Genomic DNA, 10,207 nt, shown 5'->3' with positions numbered 1-10,207 from the left:
CTAGTTACACCTGGTAGAGCAGCAACGCGGATCATTTTATTACAGATGAAAGGATTTAAACAGTTTTTAACTCTCAGTGATGCCGCAGTGATCGAGTGACTTTGGGACCTGCAGCAGAGTTTGGGCCCAGACACGGCTAATGACATCAGACTTAACCCCTGGTTGTTCCTTAAAAAATGCACCCTTTCATGTTCCTAATGCTGGGCTTACACTGTGCGATTTTTTCAGTCGTGTTATTCAGCTTCTGCTCAAACTGTACGATTGACTTGCAGGGGTTGGAAGTTCGTAGGTCACGATGCAGGGTCTCACACTATACGGCCTGATGCGACCTGAGTGCTCACACTGTGCGTCCATAAAATGAAGGTTACAACAGAAATTCTGTCGCTCGCTCTCCCTTTCTGTCTTTCACTCACACAGACACGCACACCACCACCATCAACTTTGCTAAATTGCTAATGAAAAACATTGATCAGGCAGCTGTGATTGAGCAGCAGTGTAGATCCAACTATTTTCACGGTTGTTGTGGTCGTGATAATTTTGTGAAGCCACATCGAAAAGGCTCGGATGAGCTTGCCATAGTTCTACAAGTTGTGCCTCCATCGCTTGTGTCCAGATCACACGCTGCACTGCCGTGCTGCGCCGTCTTTTTCGCTGACATTTTTGTTTGCGTGTGCGCAGTGTGAGAAGCTGCGGTGACACCCTCACAACGGTCGCGAGGGATCAGGACCTGGTCGTGAGGTGTTAATCGCTTCTCGTTACCCCACGTATACTACACAATGCACGATGAAGGCCAAAATCGGGCCAATCGCCAAAACGACTCAAAAATCGTCTCAAAATGGGCCATAAATCGCACAGTGTAAGCCCAGCATAAGGCCACAAAACAGCCACGTTTGTGCTATAAAAATATTATATATTCATATTTTTTTCCACTTTAAATTAGTCAGTCTTTTAAAACTACTTCTCCCTGAAATATTCATATAAAGTTTAATTATATTTCGGAGGTTTTAACCCTTTAAATCCCAGTTTCGTTACATGAGCGCACTGGTTTTTTAGCTGAAAAAAGCGTAAATATTTTCCATAAAATACATTTGAAGTAATATTTGAGTGTTATTATAATTAGGCCTTAAGATGGTCCAAAGATTGGCACTAACATTCATTTTGATCCACTTTTATTTTTTTTTTTGCAGGAGCACATTTCAAAAAATGCACCCTTTCGTATCCGGTTAAGTCTGACATCACTAGCCGTGTCTGGGCCTAAACTCCGCTGCAGGTCCATATATCAAACGATCACTATGGCATTACTGAGAGTTGAAAAACTGTCTAAAGTCTTTCATCTTTAATAAAATGATCAGCGTTCTGCTCTACCAGGTGTAACAATTGAGTTTAGCATCCAGGCATCCATGAAAACGGAATTTATGACATTTAACGGAGTTAGAAGTTAGCAGGAAGTTAGCTCACTAGCTTCTATCTAAATACAATATAGCATGTCCTGACTGCGGGGTTTTGGAAACAAATTAAAACGTACAGCTCTGTTATCACTTCCAGCATAAATGAAGACAGAAAACTAAACAGCAGTGACGTTTGTAGGGTTACTGAAGTTGGGCTAGCTGGTATATAATGATGTGCTATGTGACCGCTAGCGACACAGCTATGTTAGCATAATATAAACAAGCTAACTTTTTTTCCACTCGATAAAAGTTAACGTGAGTGTTCTCGGTGGTCAGGAACAAATGTAATCGCATGGCAGGATGCTGTAAAAGGACCAAACTTCAGCCAGGAGAACAACTGAGATAATCCATCCACAATACGAGGTTAGTCATTCATATACTGCTGCATGGACTGGGCTGTAATTACATCCTAAGGTTTTAAAAACTGAGCTTAAATAAATGATTAGCGGTAATAAAAGCAGAGGGAGGACAACAGTGATCACTGACTGTTTTAGGAGCTTTTTGAGATTAAATAGAAGAAAATACAAAACATTAAACATGTTAACAACACAAAAGCCATATTAAACGCAGATTACTTTAGGCCCGGAAGTAGGATTTGTCACGTCATCACTTAACAACCGGATTCTATAAGGCCACAAAACGGCCACGCCCCAAAAAGTGCTATAAAAATATTATATATTCATATTTTTTTCCACTTTAAATTAGTCAGTCTTTTAAAACTACTTCTCCCTGAAATATTCATATAAAGTTTTAATTATATTTCGGAGGTTTTAACCCTTTAAATCCCAGTTTCGTTACATGAGCACACTGGTTTTTTAGCCGAAAAAAACAAAAAACCTAAATATTTTCCATAAAATAGATTTGAAGTAATATTCGATTGTTATTATAATTAGGCCTTTAGATGGTCCAAAGATTGGCACCAACCATTATTCTAACCAAGTACTGTTTTTTTCTAGGAGCACAGTAAATGTAATATAACGGTAATCATGTTTTCACATTTGCTTATGCTAACTGCTTATTACCACTTATTATTTACTTATTGCGTATTACCACTAAATGCGCGTTACATTGTTGTGTTCTAGAATAAAATATGAAAATAAAAATACAAGATCACTTTGAACCAGAAAACATTTATTTTAGAACTTTAGAACAATGAACATATACTGTTTGGAATGGGGAAAGGTATGAGAGATATGAGATGTGAGAAAGAGTGAGAGATGGGAGTGTGGTGGTGGTGGGGCGGGTAGTCCTGCTCAGGTGGAACAGTTTTTGCAGATGGTCAGGCTGTGGTCCTTGCATGCGCCCTTTCCACATTTGCAGCAGGTGGTGACGACTCTTCTGTTTTCTGCGCAAAATTCGCATTGCCTCCTGCCCTTCGATTTGATGGCTGCAGAGGGGCCTGCAGAAGCAGCACCCTGCGCATGTTTGAGTAACTCTGCTAGGTGTGATGGGCAGGGAAGACGCTCTCTCTTCGCCATCTGCAGTTTAACTAACGTTTCTCCAACCTTCTCGATATACAACCTCCTCCTGTATGATTTGCCCTGCTGCCAGGCTGGGTCAACTGCGGTCCACAAGACGTAACCGTTGTAGTAAAGCGAGACGTCAATGACATGGTGGAAAAGGGCCAATGGCCACAGACTCGTTTGCCTACTACACGAGTAGGTGCCAACCACCTAATTAAAAAAAAACAAAAAAACATTAAGCCTACGTATATTTTACACAAGAATATATGAGCAAGAATGAATAAATTCGTGCGCAACTGATGCGTAATGACACCTACCTGATCAAGTTTGTCGACACCTCCCTTGGATTTGTTATAATCCTTTATTATTTGGGGCTTTCTCTTTGGGTCACCACTTACGCCTGGAGTGCGGTGTTTTGTGCTCAATAGGAGGACATTTCTGCCGCGGCGGGGGACGTAAGACACCACCGTGTGCGTCATGGCAAAGGCGAAAATGGAGGAAAACACCTCTCTCTGCCTTGTCTGGAGCAGCTGTGGCGGAAACTCGGGTTTGTTTTTTCTAATGGTGCCAACCAGGGTCATTTTTCTCCTGAGCAGCTATTCTGACAGAGGAAAGGAAGTGAAAAAGTTGTCACATGTGATGACTTGTCCCTGGAGCCCCTCTGTCAGTTCCAGAACGACCCGCATCCCCTGGTTGACTTCAGCGCGTTCCCCAGCAGCTTTGCCTGTGCAGAGCTGCAGTCTCCAGGCGTATGACGTCGCAGACTGCCCATATTTTCAGACCATACTTCGCTGGCTTTTTGGGCATATACTGCCTGAAACCGCACCTCCCTTTGAACGGAACAAGTTCAAATGTCCTGGTCTGGGCAGAACATCATCTCGAGGCGGTGGGTCCACATATCCCAGATTTTACGAAATGGAGCAAATTTATTACCACGGCGTCTTGGTCTGGAAAGTTTATCATCAAATCGCAGAGCCCTGCTGATTTGATGAAATCTTTTCTGGGACATGGTAGCGCGAAAAACCATCCGCCCGGATTTCTCACTCCAGAGACTGAGCATAGATTCATTTTTGGAACGGTAAACACCGGCAAGAATCAGTAGTCCCACATAAGCGCGCAGTTCGTCTGTGTCCACATCTCTCCAGTATGCGATTGTGCGTCTCCCTTGGAGATTGGTCATTGACGCAATATGCAGCATAATTTCATCGGTAACAAACAGTGAAAAGCTGGATTGTGGGTCACTGATACGAGCGGTGGCATAATGAGTAGGTCCGGTGTGTCCCGTGGCTGCTGGAACATAGCGGAGCGTCTCGGCGTGTGTAGGAGACCACTTTATTCCGTTTTTTGCAATCCACACTGCTGGTGCTTCCTCCGTCTCTCCGCTCTCATTTTCAGACGACTCTGCTCCACATGAGTCGGAACCTGACTCCAGCTCCTCCGTTTCCTCCTCCGATGAAATCTCCGCGTCATCCCCAGAATCCTCGGCGGATGATGAGGAGCTATCCTCGGGGTCCAGGATCATTTTCAAAGCTTCCTCTGTGTTGCAGTGTCTTGCCATTGTGAAAATGACTACTCCCGCGCTTCTGCTCATTCTTATAACCACGGCTTTAGTGCAGCTGCATAAACAACCTGAGCTTGCAGACAAAATAAAGTCTAATTTGGTTTTGGGTTTTAGTGTTATATTTGATTTGTTTGTATTGCAGTGTGGACTTCAAAGGAGAAAAAAAAGTTTGAAATTAGACGCACACTCTTTTATTCTGAGATTAGACACACCTTTATTTTTTTTAACACACACACATTGATAGTGACCCATGCTCATCATTCGAGCAGAAAGAAAATTTGCTGTAAATGTGGGATTTTCCAGCAGGCGCTAAATGTGAAACAATGGCGCCACCTGGTGGACATATAAAAACATTACAAGCCCGGGCTCCAAAGTGTCACCGTCACTTACAGGACTGCATTAACTTTAGTTAAAATAATCATGCAATGAAAAACAGCGTTTATAATGGTTTTCAATGGGGCACAAATCGACCACTAGGAACAATAGAGGATGTGTTTCTGTAGCTTAGCCACTGAAGCTAATTTAAGGAAATCAGACTGAAATTTTTAAAAAAAAACTTTTTTTTTTTAGAAAATTTGGCTATATTCCATTCAACACAGCGCAAATGGCTTGGATTTGACAAATGCAAAAGCCACAAAATGGTCCCAGGAACTCTTAAAGACTGGATTTCACAGTTGCTCGCTTCTGGCCTACCCGGCTTTCGGAGGACCCGGCCCACTTAGACCGCGAAGGCCAGGTGCTCAGGTGGATGCAGCTTCTGAATTTGGGCAGCCCCGCTGTTTCCGGCTGGACAATAATAACGGTGACATTTAACTTACTTTATCCAATAAATAAAAAATGTAAAATTCAAGTTTTTGGTATATATATGTATATGTATACTACTCCCCCCCCCCCCAACAGCCGTTTTGAATGGCTCCCTAATTCTGAGGTCTCAAGGTTGGCAAGTATGACTCAAACTAAAACTTAGCTTAGCCATAACTTAGCTTAGCTATATCTCCCACTAGGTAAAATGAGTGAACAGAAAATAACAAGAGCAATAAAATTGACAAACTATCCTTCTAAAACAGGAGATTTAATGTAACTCACCAATCTTGTGTACACACACTCTGAAAGAAACCACATCCACTGCCCCTAAGCATAATTTCTGCAGATTCACACTGATTCACACTGCCTCCATGAACACATTTCACATCCCAACAGAACATTACTCACAAAAACGACCGCGCCCTCTAGTGGCGAGGCAAACTGCATCACAGAATATCACATCTTCAGAATAACTAGTACTGGCAACGTCAGGGTCACGACATTTGTATATACTTGATATCTGATTGTACGGAAATTTGCGGAGGTGTAGACTCGAGTCACATGACTTGGACTCGAGTCAGACTCGAGTCATTAATTTTATGACTTTACTTGAAAAAAGGTTGTAAGACTTGTGACTTGACTTGGACTTTTACACCAGTGACTTGGGACTTGAATTGGACTTGAACCTGTTTACTTGAAAAGACTTGATATTTTACCCAAATCTAAAATTTAACATACATATTATATAAAAAGTGTGGACCATTAATTCACTTTATTCATTCATTCTTACCACACTCCGTATGTATGTGAGCGCGAGCTGTAGCACAGCCAATCAAATTAACCAGATTTACAAAAACAAAAACGCTCGAGCCAAAAATGCTCCCAAGAGTAATTTCTTTCGGCTACATAAACTACGAAGTAGTCAACAAAAAACGAAATGCAACATGCAAAACATGCAAGAAGAGAATTACAGACGGAGATGGAACAACTTCCAACTTTGTCCGACATTTGAAGTTGCATAAAGAACGGTAGGTGCTGCCTTTTTTTGCTACGATGAGATAGCGACTTAGCTAACTTCATCTTATTAGCAAATGTTCTCCGGGCTACGTTGATGATACTGTTTGGCTTTAACAGGTATGATATGTTTGTCATGCTATTTTAAATCCGGTCCTACAAGCGCATCCAAGAATAATATGCAACTTGTTAGCTCAGAATTGGTGAGCAGGGTCCGTTTCAGAAAGTGGGTTCTGTAGCTGTACTCAGGGAAGAGAGTTTCTCTCCGTCTCCTCCCCATCATTAACCCCGTAGATTTGACCCAGTTTAGACTGACAAATATTTATTTTACCATCACATCACAATTCAAAATCACTGTTTAATTTGCAATTAGTGTATGGTCGTGTTTAACTTTTGCAAGTCTGAGCCAGGGAAAAATTTTTTTGGTTAGAAAATCTGGCCCACCTTAGTGTGTAATTGAGTAGTCCTGCTATATATGGCCTTTTTCTTCTGTCATTTATGTCAATACATGAAATAAAATACTTTGATCTTATGTTATTAGCTGTTGTTTATTTGCAAAGGTCAGTTATTCTTAACAGGGATGCTAAACATTGCTTATTAGAACTGTATGCAGAGTTTTGAGAAAAGTGTTTTAATAAATATTGTTTATATATTTTTTATTTATATTTTTATTGTCTGAAAACTATGAGGGTTTAAGTGTTAATAGTTATTTATTATTATTAGGATCAACTTAATCAATCAATCAATCAATCAATCAGTCTTTATTTATAAAGCACTTTTCATACAAAAAATGTAGCACAAAGTGCTTTACATAGTTAAAAGCAGCCCACCCCACCCTCCAACTCACTCCCCGCACTCTCATTAACATAAATGATGTGAATACACACATATCTCCCCCCACCCCCCCACACACACGCACACTTAAAGTCAAATGCAATTCATGAATGGCTGAAATGGAATTTCTGACATGAGTCTAACTGACTATGTGCACGAGAAAATGCTAACTTACTGGTTTGAGACCGGATGTGGGGTTGTGCATTTCCGGTAGCTTTACTTTGCGGTCAATCGCTACTGCGAAGATATATTCCAAAATCATGTCCAAAACTCGAAAACGTAAAGATTGCGTTAAGTTACAAAGACCAGAAGGTGGGAACACTCACCACTGTTGTGTCATAAAAAATCTAATGATCAATTTTGACATTTAAAGCGTTTAGATCGATCAGTTGTTTACATCACTCAACACAAGCAGAACTGCATTACTGCAGCAGAAGACACATCATCCACATTCAGAAGCACATCTCTGTATAGTGTCAGTTATTATGATTTAAACAGGCAGCATTCAAACTACAGGTGAAGAATAGTCAAACCAGATGTTTCTCCCATTATGTCGAGATCAGCTAGTCAAGTAGACACCTACACAGCATGTTAACAAACCGTGAAAAAAGCCACACAAAAAATGAATGATTGCTGGTAACGGTTTCTATACATTAGTATTTACGAAGGGTATGTTGTGACTTACCTTCAAAATTACAGCGGTCCCTCGCTAATAACGCGGTTCACCTTTCACCTCGCTGTTTCACGGATTTTTTAGTGCAAGTTTGCATGCTTTTTTTTACGTCACATTGTTTCCTGCGTCCTGATCGCTGCAGATGATCTCCTCCGTGACGTCTCTCCTGTACAGTACAGAATCGCTGCATCGATCGCTAGCGGTGTGACTCTGAAGTGCAGTACTGTATGTCCACGAAACGTTTTGCACCGTCAAAAAATAAAATTGGCTACTTGATTTCACCTATCCCTGGTTATTTCTAGAACATAACACCCGCGATAAACGAGGGACAGCTGAGAAATATAACATTTGAATCCCTTTTCTCTTTTTCTCTGAGGCGCGGGGGAAAAATATCGACAAGTCGATGAACATCATTTACAGATATATTGGGTAAATGCCCAAGACATCTATAGAAATGTAAATCGCCACTTGATTCATTCATTTGCTTAACTTGTTTTGGACCGGAAACAGGGCGCAAATAGGACACCGGAAACAAAGCTCCCCACAGGAGTTTCCGCACCGGAAGTAGCATATGCTAACGTGCACATAGTCAATATGCTTACCTCCATCAGATTTGAAGAATACCAGATGAAAAAGAGGATCACAAATGAACCTTAACAGCCTTTCATATCACAGTTTATGGACACTTGTGCCGGACAGTACAGCATGACTCATCCACAGCAGAAAGCTATCACGAATGCATTATTAAGTGACTTGATTATTGGTTGCAACCTGCCCCTTTGAATTTCAACCAGCATTCACTGTGTGCTTCCCCACTGAGCAAGGTGAGGAACATGATGATGATGGTGATCATCTTGACGACCCAGAGCTCTGGCATGACTTAACCTTGAAAGATCAGGAAACAGTAGGTGCTGCTATGGCAAAGACACAGCGCCTGCAGTGTTTTGCGCACACACTTCAGCTGGTGGTGAAAGATGGTTTGTCAGAGACCAAAGTGGCATCTCCTTCACTTTCAAAGTTATCTAAGCTCAGCTCTCTACTGCACACAAGCACAACATTCAAAGATGTGTTTGAAGCTGAATTTGGTGAACAGAAAGCGATCCCTGCAGCTGTAATCACAAGATGGAATTCAACACAGAGACAAGTGAAGGCAGTTATCCAATGTGAACATCTAAAACTCTGTGCTGTTCTTGAAATGGCTGGGCACAAGGAGTTATTATTCACAACACGAGAGTGGAACCTGTTGAAGGAGATGGTGGACATCTTGAAGCCTTTTGGAGAAGCAACAGATTTGACACAAGGTGAGAAAATAGTCACGATTAGTGCTGTTGTTCCATCCGTGCTGTCCCTCAATCACCACCTTGAGAAAGTGAAGCCTCAAGTCCGTTTCCTGAAAGGTCTGGTCAGGAGCCTTCAAGCATCTTTGAACAAAAGATTTCTTGGAATCTTTATCAATGTGCGAATGGCTAGAGCAGAAGATGGGATCACTGCCCCCTTTTCAGATCCAGTGTACCTTAAAGCAGCTGCTTTGGATCCAGCATTTTCTCTGTTGTGGGTGGAACACCATGTGTTGGGCAGTGTGACATAAAGACAGAGGTGACACAGAAAGTTAAAGGTAAAGATTGAATATAGTTTATATTTTTTCTGTATTTTTTTGTCTAAAATTGTAATAAAGGCTCTTTTGCTGTTGTTAATTTGTTTTTCCAGATCTGATCCTGCAAGATGCGGCAGATCCTGCAAAGTCAGAGCAACCTGTCACTCCTGGTGAGGAACACCAAGAGGCCTGTGAAGATGGAGGACTCTTTGCTGCTTACTGTAAGAGGCAGAAGAAGGATGTGGGGAAGAGTCCAGCTCTACAGCTAAGTCACTACCTGGATATTGCTGATGGACAGAACGCCCTCTTGTTCTGGGCAATGAACATGCAGACTCTTCCTTCTCTGTTTCATGTGGCCACCAGAGTTTTGGTAGTACCTGCATGTAGTGCTCCTGTGGAGCGAGTTTTCAGCTATGGTGGCATCATTCTACGGCCTCATCGTGCACAAATGACTGACAGACTTTTGGCCAATTCGGTCTTTTGGAAATGCAATGCAGAATAGTTAATAGTTAACTGAAATAGTTAAAGTGCACATTCTTGCACATTCTTGTTCATTGTTCATATATGTATGTATATGTGTATATATATATATATATATATATATATATATATATATATATATATATATTAGATGAGAGAGAGGACAAGCTAATCACACTGCACTAAATTTACTGCGATGGTTCATTGTTTTGTACATAAGGAAATCTGCTTCTGCTTTTGCATTTTTCACTGAATGTTTGTTCTGTGAATTTGTAATTTAGAGGAAGACTGTTCTTCCAGCAAAGTTTAATTGACCTGTACAAGGTGCAATTTCAG

General features: G+C 41.3%; 1 pseudogene; it reads left to right on the top strand.

Moving 5' to 3' along the window:
• Window positions 1-9,049: 9,049 nt before the first annotated feature.
• LOC146665771 (zinc finger BED domain-containing protein 4-like) lies at window positions 9,050-9,893 on the top strand (annotated as a pseudogene).
• The last annotated feature ends 314 nt before the right edge of the window (window positions 9,894-10,207 follow it).

This window comes from Rhamphochromis longiceps, linkage group LG7 (genome assembly GCF_057381845.1).
Source record: "Rhamphochromis longiceps isolate RC_006_pf linkage group LG7, R_longiceps_female_GT1.1, whole genome shotgun sequence".
Taxonomy (NCBI): domain Eukaryota; kingdom Metazoa; phylum Chordata; class Actinopteri; order Cichliformes; family Cichlidae; genus Rhamphochromis; species Rhamphochromis longiceps.
The sequence above is the reverse complement of the archived record's forward strand: the minus strand, read 5'-3'. Positions and strand labels throughout refer to the sequence as shown.